Genomic DNA, 13,501 nt, shown 5'->3' on the forward strand with positions numbered 1-13,501 from the left:
CTGACAAAACTAGCAACTGCACAGAGCGCCGGGACAAAAAACATCCCATCTCTACCTTCACCAGAGGAGGATGTGTTGCAGCAGTCTGAGACTTCACAAGCCTCCCATCACCAGTGAGACCCCCCTGGGGTCCTGTCCTTTCGTGCAGACCTCTGTCTCACTCCTACCTGCTACAGTGTCACTGAAAACATCCTCCAAGATTGAGATCTACCAGTTTTGTAGTCTGTAAACTTCAGAAAACTTTTCTGACTTTTGGTGGAGAAGGGCAAGGCACTAAAAATCAAGAGGTTTAAAGACAAGACAATGAAAAGGAGATAAACCATCTTTGCTGTAATTTTTTAGATTAAGTCTACAGGAGCTTTTATGAAGCTAGTGAAAATCTTCCAGATTAACCTTTAGGGTTTGTCAATTTAAAATTATTCTCTTTCTGCTCCCTCCTCACTAACATTGCTCAAAAAACAATGCTGAAAATAGCTGCCAGCAACATAATCCAGCCTGTGAAAGGCACTGAAAAGGCTTCTCTGCCTACAAGTAACACCACAGCTCCTCAAGGCACATCACTTCTTTCTGCTCCTTGTTGTATTTTTTCCATGTTTTTAATTTAAATGGGCAGTAACCTTTGTCACCTGAAACCAAGATGGCAAAATATTAGATTTGATAAGTGTGCTGGGCCTGGACTGCCTCGCTGTGAACTAGAGGAAAAAGTAGTGCCTTGAGATTCTCTGTGTTTGAAACAGGAGAACCCATGTTACTTGGCCCCCTGCTCCCAGCTTTGAGGGAAGCTTTGCCCCACATTGTCTCTTCCACACAGCAGCCCACAGCAACCAAGACAGAGCAAACCCCTGCAGAATTTTGCCCTAAATAATGTGTAACTGGTGCTGGAGAGCAGCAAGCATCTCACCAGCACAGCTACAAGAACTTGATTCTTACCTTAATATTTGTGCTTTCAAATATTATAAACAACTGATAATCAAAACAAAAGCAAAGCTAAAAACCACACAGCCAAAGCCCTGGGATTAATATTGCAACTACAGTCCAGCCTACCCTTCACTTTACTTCTATGCATCATTTCACCCCAAATTTTATGTTTGCCAGTAACCATTTCAAACCAGAAAGCAGTATTATTAGTGTTTGTGCAATATCCAGCACCATGGGATCTTGCTGGTTGGAAGGTACAGAAAGTGCACTGTTAAATATGTGTTCAAGAACAAAAGTATTTTGTCATTTACACAAAGAATGAGGAAAAACTATAAGTGCCTGAAGTTTGAGATTAGATAAAAATTCCAAGAGTGGCTATACATATCTCTTTAGCAGAATGCACAGTAACACCGATCCACTGATACTTTACAAGTGACCGAGAAACTTCTGTGTTTGGGTGAGATTACCTAGAACTGGCACATCTGGAGGGCAGGGTAGGAGACCAGTGCTATTCCACTGGCACTGGTGTATTCCCAGAGACACTCACAACCTGCCGCGCGCTGCTGATTGCATGGGCTGGCAAGCAGGGGCTTGCAGGCAAACCAACACTTCTCTGGCCCCTTCTTCCCCCTCAGACAACAGAGCACAGACCTGGGTCCTTCCCTGCTCCAGAGGGAGGATGTACAGAGTTGGGAAGGCAATGCTTGCTGCCCTGCCAGCGTCATAGCAGCAATGTCCACCTCACTTGCCAATGTTTTTAGCTGCACTGGTCTGCAGGGAAATGCTCAGAAAAATATCTCTGCTCAATGTCCAATGCCAATCTCAAATTACAAAGCATGTCTGATACAGCATCATGGAAGAGGATGCAAAACCAGCTCAGTGCTGTAGTTGCAGGGAAGAAGAAATGCTGGCAATAAAGGAAAGGCATCACCAGTATTATTGTGATAAAATGTTTGTAACAGCTACACTGGCAATTTTTCCAAATGGGTTTGCTTAGAGACAGGTCTCTTGCACTGATTACTAAATTATTTTCTTTACAAAGGTCTAAGTGGCTCTATTTTCCAGATTAATAGCCTGAAGCCATTTGGTTCAAAGCTTCAGTCCCCTGAAATTCACCTTGGACAGTAAGGAAATGAGACAGATGAACACTAAACTATACCGTGTATGAACCTAGCAGTAGTTTGCCTGATGAGAACATTTTAGGTAAAGTACTTTTCAATTTAAAATAAAGACAGAGATTAAATGGGGCTAGTTATAAGTTACAAGAAATCAGAAGCAGTATTTGCTAACAAAGCATTTTAAACCGAGTAAACCTTTCTAAAAAGAATCTTGGTTTCACCTCATCTCACCTCATCTGGGAGAGCTGCCTTGCCAGGCAAATTAAGGGCAGTGGGTTGGCATTGGCACTTTCCCAGTCCAGCCAACCCAGCCACTGACAGACTTTTGGACTGCTCTCTCCCCCTTGCCTGCCCCCAAGGAGCTGCATGGGTTTTTTTCACCCGGACATACAGTAATACATTTGCCAAGCACTTATTGACCAACACTTACTTTTTTCTTGAAAGAGAGCAGTTGCACTCAGGGAGGGAAGCTCTTTGCAGCTGCCTGCACATCTGGCGTGTGGTGACACAGAGCTGCTGGCAGGGAACGAAGCAGGGAGAGGCCGTCGGGGAGCAGGGCGAGTATCTCACTCTCATATAGTACCACTTAGATGCAGGTTTCCATCAGCCTTTGCTAACATGGAAAAGGTCCCAGGCAGCGCGGCAGGAAACAACAAAGTCCAGCCCCTCTGGTAGCTGCTGCAAAGAGGATTCAAGGCCAGGGTACGGTGAGGAGCTAGGAAAGTCTTCTCCGTCTGTGATTCAGGGTCTTGCTAGCACGCCTTCAGTGGGCTCTTGTGGAAGCACTGCACTCCTGGATGCCACTGAGCTGAATTCCCCTCTGGGATGAGACTCAGATATGCCAGGGAGACCTTTGGGGGAAGAGAGATAGAGAGAGAGAGAGAGAGAGAGAGAGAGAGAGAGAGAGAGAGAGAGAGACAGAGGGAGGAATGAAGAACAAGGTTCATCCTTGAAATTTAAATCTATCTGTGGCTTCTACACAGCACATTTCAAACATCCTCATTAAATTAGTCCATTAGATAAAATCCTATTAATCAGATGACTTGGTCAGCTTTGGCTTACTCAGAATTTGTTGTGGTTTCAGTATTTTATCATCAAACATAGTTCTGGGTAATTCAAACCTCACAACACCAAGCAAAAATTGCCCACAATTAACAGCTTCAAATACAAGCAGCTTTTGTCACACAAACACCAGCAAGAGCTCACATCACTCTCCACTCCACTTTACTTGTTTATTTAGTCGAGTTCACATCTGAATTTCTTTTCCAGGTTCAACTGATGCAAGCTTGTGCTTGTTTGAATTGCTCTTCTGCAAACATATAACAAACCAACTCCAGCCAGGAAACTTTAATCCATCACTAAAGTTTTTCAGCAATCAGACCCCTAAGCATTAACTTTAGTAATTAAAGTAGCATATCTGACAAATTAGCAGAAGGGATTATAATGGCATATTTATGTGCAACAGGGAGAATTTCTATCTTCTGCAGTCACCGGTGGACTATCGAAGCCAGTACAGCATGACACATGATGTTGCAGCATCCCTAGGCTAGAAAAGTAATCTGAGTCACTCACAAACAGAAACAAATTCAAAAGGTCATTAAAAAGCTACTAAACATCACAAAATTAAAAAAATACATTAATTAATTAAAACAAATCTGAAACAGCAGAGTTAAATTTACTGTAGTAGTATCATTCAACCAAAATTTGGCACGTTTCCATCTCTGCTTATTCTCCCTATTTATGTCTACAGCATCATCAGATAACAATATGAAACATCAGAAAGAAATGAAAAACAGGATGGAGGGATTCAAGAAAAATAAATATTAGTATCTAGCTTTCATCCTGTTTTTTTTTAATTCATGAATCTCAAACTCATTTATCCAAGACAGTGAATATTATCCTATTGTGAGTGTGAACCGTAGCTATGAGCCACTACACATACCATGGAACACAGCATGGTTGGCAAGGGGAGTCAGCACAGCACAGCAGCACAGGCCAGGGAAGGGCATGACAGTCTGAAGAACTGAACAGCTCTTGCTCTAAAACATCACTGCTGCACAGCCTAAGAAAATAAAACAACAAAACTCAACAGTGCACGCTATTCACTCACACAAGCCCAGAGCATCAAATCGGCACCAGCCAGGGCTCATTCTGCTAGAGGCTGCACAGGCATCCAAGAAAGATGGAAATCTCTGCCCAAGAGCCTTCTGTAGACATCTAACATGATAGAGAAGTGCTAAACGAGTGGGAAAGAGGAGGAGAAGCAGCAGCAGTACGAGGAAGGCTGTTAGCAGATACACGTTGGTTGCAGCACACGGCATCTGTGCCACCAAACCAGCCTGAAAGCAGGATTGTCACAGGAACAAGTGCATAGTGGAGGTGCTGACATCTATAAGCATGGAAAATGGGAAGGATACTGAAGGTAGCTGATCTCAGCTAAGCCACAGACCTACCGTGATATCAATACACTAAGTACCAGCCCATCAGTGCTCTTGGAAGAGGGCAGAAAGCCAAGTGTAAGGCACGAGACACTTGCACAGTGTGTTCTTATGTAAGAGGATCCTGTGGTGGAATAGCCATTTCATGTTCTTGGCTCTGCACCACTGTGTTTCCAAGTACCACAAAACCTCTGTCTTTAAAAAGTCTTTTTTTCCCCAACAATAGTGACTCTGAACTGGCAACTCTCCTTCACCAGGCCACCCTACAAACACAATGTATATTGCATACAGATCACAAATCTCAGTGAAGACCTTGCTGTGCTACTAGTTTGAGGCTGGAGGCACTCACCTTGGTGACCATCTCAGCATGTGATAGCTACCGAGATCAGCCTATGAACAGAGAACAGACTGCAGCAGCTGCCTTGGGGCTAAGACGAGTGCCAAGCCCCCAGCCCTAAGCATCACCATTGCACAATTCTTCCTCTTTTATCTTTTATAAAATGACCTTTCAGGAATACAGTTTCCAAAGTGACTAGTCTTGCTGGTGACACACACCTAGGGGAAACAGAGAATTTACAGTGATTAGAATAGATCAGATTTATGAACTAACAAGACAGACAATGCAGTGAAGCAAGGAATGAAATGTACAGAGGCCAAGAAAAAAAACTGAACACATGCTAATTCCAGCCTAAACAGTCAGAAAGTACAATCTAAAACAATTCATAAAATGTTTAGCAGCATTATAAAGGAAAACCAGAAAAGTTCTTGTAGCTCTTACAAACTTCATAATACATAAGAAAAACCAGTGGAAGACTTAAAGGCACACTAAGAGGTACTGTTGAAACATCTGTATGAAAGGCACAAGGAGCCTTTCAATCTCAGAAGCACTTGTTGCCACACTGAAAAATGTGAGACACTGCCAAACAGATTTCGAGAAGGTTCAAACCCAATTCAGAAAGATTTCATAGGTATCAGATTTTTGGGCAACATTAACATTTTTGCAAAATGAAACCTACAGTTATATTAAATCATCCTATAGCCTGTAGGATCTGATCACCTTTAGGTATGTGACAGATAAATGCAATAGGGAAGGTGTCTCCCAAAATGAAAAGGTGTAGCAGGGAACAAAACTGGCTTTGAGGAAAACAGAATGAGAAGCCAAGAGTTTGAACTTGTTCCTGAAAAAGCCGTGGCTGTCTGTTACTTGTGGCTGAGCTATATTTGAGAAAATGCTGTATCAAAGGCTGTACTGGATTACCAAAACAATATTGCTGGAGGGAATATTGTAACATGAAGAATTTCTTTACAGATAGGAACATCCTTAAGATCGTAAAAATGTTCTTTACACAGGCTTATACTTCTCCTCTGAAATAATTTACATACATGCTTAACTTTATATGGGTTGACTAATTAAAATCAACTGGGATAATCATATCCTAGAGAGTGGGAAAAACGGCAACTCCCAGAAAGTGAAGAGATGATGCAAGATTTAAAAATACTAGTAGAAGTAGCATAATTTTTCTAAATTGTCCCTTTTATTGAGAGCACTCATTTTTAAAAGCCCTCTGTACAAACAACATCATGAAATATTTTCTCAAACACAGCAACTTATTAGTTGTATTCCTGACTAGTTTCTTAATTGGGCTCAAAAATAAAATTATCATTCAGATGTTAGCAGTTTCGCTGTTCAACATCTAATCTATTTTGAAAGCTTATACAAATTCTATAAATATTTAAATTAAATATAATCTGCATTTACTTAGTTATTTTAATTAAGAATTAAGTTGCTGTTCCCCTGAAATGTATAAATGTTTAAAGCCAGTGCAGTAGCTGGATAATGTCAGGGCATTTAAGATTCTATACTGTTATTAATATGTTTTCCAGTGTATTGCAGGTCCAGTTTAGTGCTGTAGTTGAGCTGCTACACAACTACCTAGAGTCATCTTTAAAAAAATCCAAAAAAATAAAAAAAATTTGAAAACTTAACTCAATTTTAAACTGCTGTTGACTGAGACAAAGAACAGGGTTTTACTCAGGCTTTTTTTCCATTTTTATTTCTACTTTAGGCCAGACTTTCCTTCCACAGGCATAACTCTGAGCCTATGACTTTAAGCCCATTGGATTTTTTTCTGGGTCTGACAGAGGAGCCTCACAGAGATTTATAAGGCTTTAGGAAAAAAAGCCACCTATGCTTGACTTCAAAGTATTCTTTTAAAACAAGCGATTTACAATCCTGTTTAAGACAAATATTTATTCTTTCCATGAGGGTATGATACCTGAATCCTACCCATTGGCCCCCAGGTACCAAGTAAGTCCAAGAATACCAAAGGGTAGCCCATCCACCTCAGAGCATGTCCATGTCACGCTGAACCCATGCCATGGATGCCTGTTTGAGAGCATCCTCCTCAAGCTACGTGTGCATGTAGGAGACAAAAACATCCGTGGTTACCAAACTGGACTTCACTGGAGGGCACCAAGAGCTACAATGTGTGTGTGGGAAACACAACCTGATGAGACATGCGATGAAGCCAGAGTCCAAATGTCCACACGATGAAAGGTGACCCTGCAGAATAGCATGGTCAAGTTGAATGCACCCGGGGCAACTCCTGTGTACTACTTGATACAGCAAACACATGAGCCTGCTTCCTCTGCAGGAAGGAAGAGCCTTACACCCAGCATTCCCAACCCTTCCGTAACACAGCTGGAGAACAGGCCTCCCATCACACACATGGGAGAAGGAAAAAAAATGCATAACAGACGCAAGACACTGGATAGCAACCAATTAGATGCTTAAAGCCCAGGACTTAGAACAAAACTGTTATAGATATTTAACTGGAAAACTAGCTATTAAAGTAGACTGCAGTTGTTTAATAATAGTTTGTCAATGAACTAATGTAATTAACTGCTAGACAGAAACAGGGACAATACAGTGGTTACAGATCTTGGAAAGAAGTAACTGGAGAAAAATGAACTGCAAAGGTTACAAATCACAGATTCAACTGCAAGTCTTTTTTTTCTCTTAGTGAACAAACAATTAAAAAAATGTTTCTTCTGTTTGTTCTAATCTTTGAAAGTATGACTGTGTAGACTGCAGTTGCATTTTGACCACAATATAGACACTGTACTGGACAACTTTTTCTCTGCATGGCTCTGCACATTGATTTGAAGGAGAGAGCCAGAGGCGGGGGACGGGCTACGCCTTACCCCAGAACTCCTTAAATGGGATTGAACAGGGAACGAGCAAACAGAACCCCAAAAAACAGAATGAAATAATAATTAAGCCCAGTTTCAGTAATTCTGGATGTTACTAACTAAAGCAAAGTAAAATTGTTATTTTACAGAAAATGGCTTTCAGTTTTCCTTTGAATGGCTTCATGGCATGTTCGCAGATAGTAAGAAGGTAGCTGCATATCTCCAGAGGCCTGACTTAAAACCTCTAATTCATAACCAACAGCACACTTAGTGATCTAACAAAAACAATCCACTCCAAAAACCCAACCCAACACCCCACAACAGAGCAATTCCCACACACACATTCATGAGAGGGCAGAAGATTAACTCTGATTTTGATCTTTTGATGAGAAAAATCACAATTTTGACACAGAACTGCATTTTCTCCAGTGGACACTAAGCAACCCAGAGCAGCACAGACCAAGAGACCATTTTCAACTGGCCATCTATCTAACTTCAATCTGTTATACCAGTTCAACTGGTGACATCTGAATTCCCAAGACTTGAGCACATTGCTGTTTCCTCATTAAAAAGTCAGCATGGGCAATTTGGGATATGTAGATTTTATAAAACACTCTTAGGAAAGAAAATAGAGTAGAGCAGAGCAAAGAGTGAATAATTCAGCTTTTTCACAGCAAGAAAAAGCAGGCAATAATGTTCTCCACCACACCTGAATTTTCATCCAATGGAAGTTGTCCCTGGGCTGAAATTAAACTGGGTGCAGGTTCTCTGCCACCAAGGTAGGGTACAGCAAACACAGCAATTCTACACTGCTTCAGCTTCGCCTTCTGTCATTTTCCTTTTTACCGCAGTCCTCTGACAGGGAACGAGACAGATGCTGGCACTGCCTTTCGCTCTGTCCCTCAGACACTTCTCCTCTGACATTGTCTCCAATTAGCATTCCTGTTTGTTATCCAATATATCACTCGTAATAATTTTAGTGCAGTCAACCAGTTCCTCCCCAAATGAGAGGAAGGTTAATGATGCTGTTACTGTTACTATATGCTTTGCATAAGAAAGGGAATGGATTTCTTAAATAACAGGAGACAATATTCCTTTCCTGAAATACCTTAGAGCAGAAGACGTCCCTTCTTCACCAGTGAGCTTCAGCTGGATTGCCCACATTTTACCCGGTCAGGAGTTGCTTTCTGCCCCTGATGCACAAGTACCCTGTGGCTCAAGTGTCTTTAGTCTGGATCTTCTTCTGTAGCAGAGCAAAAAAAATTGTCTCTTGAAAAGATGGAGCCAAATCCACCAGTGACAAAACTACTTGCATCGATGTACTGCCGGGGTTGTTTTCTCCCTGACCCTAGACCAGATACTCAGCCCAACACCCCAGCCCATGAAACACACACACTGCTCCCTGCCCTGGGATGGGGGTGGATGGAGGGAAGGGGAGCTGCTGCTGCTCTGGAGTCAGGAAGAGTGAGAGCAGTGTCAGCTCCCCCTTTCACTTCCAAAGCAATGCATGCTAAACCCAACTTGAGATTTAAAGAGCAGAAAACATTAGAGGGAACATTATGCAAAGCAGAGGTGTGATCTAAATAGCAGTTTGACCTAGGAGCTACTGACTGCAGTCAAAACATTTTAATTTAGGTAACTGATGTTAACCCTATTGTATAATCCTAGTTACCTGTCAATCTTCCCCCAAATAAAATGACTGATTCTGATAGCCTGGTAGCAGTTACCACAGGTTGTGTCATTGCAGTAACTTCAAAATTTTTAATGCTAATAGCACACCATGGTTAACAAGGATACTTTTTCCTAATTTTTACATTTCTTATTTATTAGATGAATAATTTTGCCTGCAATTTGTGTCAAACTGCTTTTGGATCGAAGCTGGAATTCTATTAACAATACAGGAAATAAAGTATTTTAATAGGTGCACTGGCTACAAAAGAAAATATCAAACATGTTTTGCATCTAAATGAGTCATCATATGAAGAAAATTATCTCCGTAATTAGTGACTCGAGCCAATTGTTGCTGATGATAATATGATCAAAAGAGCTGGAAGAGACCTCACCTCACCTACAGCTCTGCTTAAGAAAGGACTGATGATAGCTGCTCTTCTGAACTCAAATGATTTGCAATTAAGCATAATTTCATGTGTTTAGCCAGAAAATTCCCTGGGTTGTAGCTTTCTTTACATGTTAGTAGGAAACATCTAATGCTTAAATATCGGTTTTATGTAAATTTAAGATATAATGATGGGTTTAACTCTGAATATAGAAGTGATGAGATGCCATTTTAGTTTTGAGGGGGATTATTTCAAATGTTTTGATTTCAAATGGAAACACCAGGCTTGAGTAAAAAAAACAAACTAAAACCAAACAACAAAAACACAACACTTCACGCCCCCAGAGATGGAACTGATCTGAAGGATGCTATCAAGAAGAACAAGCACAGGGCAGATCCAAAAACTTAATTCTCGACAGCACCAGAGCAGATGGGGCAGAAAATATAACCCTGCACCCCCACACAACCAATTCACAGGAGCAAAGGGGGCTAATCTAAAATAGGAGACAGCACCTGGGCTGAGCAGGGTGTCAGGCACATCTCAGCTCATCACCAGGCTCAACCACCCACTCTTTCAGTCTCTGTTTTTCACTGGGTCCCATTAATTTGCTTGCCAATGTGGGAAAACTCTCCACATGCTACTTGCCCCGGTGATTTTGTCAAGTCAGTTGTGCTCGGCATCACAAACGTGACCCACACTGTGCTCAGGAGGGTCCAGAAGCTCAGCAAGGCTCATCTCCACACACCAGGATGACATCTCTCTAGCTGGCAGTGAAGCCCATAGGTCAGCAGCTGCAGGGCAGCCCAGGAGAGAGCTCCTCACGGACCCATCCAGCAAAGCACTTCCCAGCCCACAGTGCTGCCATGGGCTCGTCCACACGCCCAGCCAAATCCAAGCCCTACAACAAAGACAGTTTGTGAGCTCATCTCCCTGGTACTACAACCATGGTGCAGGCAGGTGCAGTCACGCAAGGTCTGGATTCAGCTTTGAGCTTTAGTTGAAACAGGAATTAATTCAGGGAAGCCCTTGAAGATCCCTCTTAGCTTTAGGACCTCTTAAAGCAAACATAAATCACTACCATTTTGTCTTGGCACCAGGCTTTATACTTACTTTGTGTTTACTGCCAAAAAGGAAGAGAGAGGAACTCAGGTTCATTAGCCATACTTTATTTTTCATTATCTTCCCAGAAGTCCTTGCCCGCAATGTTCTGATGCATCACTGCAGTCCTCATCCAAGTTGCTGAAAGCCCTCGCTGCAACCTGAGGATATCTACAGCTTTCAATCCTGAGTGACAGCAGTACAGGCAGCAAAAAGAGAACTGAACCTCCAAAGAGTATCACTGGGAAGAACAAACTCCATGTTAGCTTGTTCTTCACAGAATGACATACACTGTCCAAGCTGCAGCCAGCATATAAGGTACTGATTCTGAATACATGCAAAATGAAGGAAGTGGCATTTCTATCAGCAGGGAACATTTGGGTTGAATTTAAGACAACTGTTTAGGAATGATTACTTACCCCCAGAGTTCACACTCACAAGTCTAATTTTGTCACCATCTAAAAGTTACTGAGCCATTTCTACTAAAATGTGTGTGCTTCTTTCTGTCCCTTCAGGTGGGACTCGCCAAAATAATTGGCCAAGTGCTCACAGAGGGGTGAAGAAACACACACCAGGGCCTCCATTACAGCCACTGCCTTCACAAAATGCTTATTTAACGTTTAAAGACTATGAGGCTACAGTTTGCACTGTTAGTTTTAAGACCTAGCCTATCTAAGACAGGAAAAGTGCCGCTTATTTCATTATGAGTCTTTCAAGATAGTCTCAGAGAAAGTTCTTTAAGAACACTAAGCACTAACAACTAACAATACCTGAGTCACTGGGCTGGCTTGGTATTAGATGTTAAGGGGTTCTCTGTGGATTTTCCTATTTATTAGTCTTTTTATATATATATTAGAACATTATTTTCTTAATTACAAGTGTGAAATAACTGTCTTATGAGGGTTTTCCCCTTTAATGCAAGGTTCCAAAGTGATTTACATTGAAAATTATAAAGCCTTTAAACTTGATTTTCCTCTGGGAAGCACTATTACTGCAAGGTCAGTACCAACCAATAGGATTTAAAACTCATGGAAATATGTGTCTTGTGGGGTAGCCAAAAAATTGCAGTCCCTAATGACTCATGCCACAGGACTAAGAGCACAGCAGCTGCAACTTCCAGCAAAGTTTTGAACATCACCAATTTGGGAATTAAAAACTCTCCTAAACTTATTATGGCCAAGACTCATAGGAGAGCACGATGGGCATCTCCTTCCCTGAAATGTGCCATTACCTTCCATACTATTCGCTCATATAAAACTGCTTCTTATGTTTTAAGATTCCCGAAATCTTTTTACATTAATCACATGCAATTGTGATAAATGCAATTTAAAAAAAAAAAAGCATCAGAGAACTCATTTACCTTTCCCAGTTATTTTCTATGGAATGATTTTGCAGATCATATAGGTTCCACAGCACGGGCTACTTAAACGCAGTGTTTGAACAGCCACAATCCAGCACTTTGAAAAGCCATCACCCCAGTCCCCACATCTGCATGAAGTCCAAAATATGATGTTTATTTAAAGGTTTTGCTCAATTTCAGAAGGCTGCACAATGTCACACAGATAAGCCACACTGTGGAGGAAGTGGAGCCAGGGAAAGACCAGCTCCAGACAACATCTACTACGGCATAACAAACGCTTCATGCTTGGCAGGCTCACTGGTGCAAAAAGGAATTAAGAGCAGCCTTAAGAGCCATAGGACATAGCAGCTGCCTAACACTTTAATTTTATGTTTGGATTTACTGATGTTGTAAATAGTCTCATCATTATGAGTCTCAGAAAACTCGTTTTCTGTAATCAAATAGCCAAGTGGAAATTTCAATTTTTGTAATATTGGGAGCAGGAGGGAGGAGGTTATTCCCCATGGCTGAGAACCAACAACTGAAAATAATATGATCCTAAAATGAATAAAATGTACAGAAGTAGTTCAAAGAACCATTAAAAATCCCCTCAATGAAAAAGTGCTGAGTCATGTTTTTTGAGTGTGTGCCAAAACTGAAGAGCTCAGAAAACAGATGAACTCTTTAAAAAAATATCTTTCACAACTCTTCTAAACTAATTTTTATTTCAACTCACTTGACAAAATTCCCACTATGGACAACTGAGAATCAAACATCCAATGCTACACTGCACTGTGATGAAGCCCGTCCTATCTAATGCCTGGTCAGAATCCCTAATGGATGTCAGTTATTATACAAGGAGATGAATTAAGCATGAAGAATATTTATTTCCATAGTACATTTAAAATATGTATTTATGTGTATGTCATGAAAAATTTATTGGTTTTGCTTGAGAGATAAAAGGGACAGGATGCCTAGTGTTAAAATGAATTTTCTGATTGGACTTTAATGAACCTTGTCAAACCTCTTGATGCAGCTTTCTCACTTTTAAAGATCACTTAGTCCCTATCTAAACAGTGAGCCTGCATTAAGATTTAAAGGTCTCCCTTTTAGTGGCAAGGCTGTGCATGCTGAGCCTTAACTTCAACCAGAGGCAAAATATTTTTCTTTTCAAAATTAAGAAAAATCAACACATTAGCCAAACGTAATTACTTTACATTATTTTAGATTATGTAAATAAATTATTTACATTATTTCATTTGTGAGGGAAAGCACTTAGGAAAAAGAAAAAAAAAAAAACCCAACCAAACAACCAGAACACAGCCAGTTGTTGGCAGATTA

The sequence above is a fragment of the Antrostomus carolinensis genome, unplaced genomic scaffold (genome assembly GCF_000700745.2).
Source record: "Antrostomus carolinensis isolate BGI_N321 unplaced genomic scaffold, ASM70074v2 scaffold8078, whole genome shotgun sequence".
Taxonomy (NCBI): Eukaryota; Metazoa; Chordata; class Aves; order Caprimulgiformes; family Caprimulgidae; genus Antrostomus; species Antrostomus carolinensis.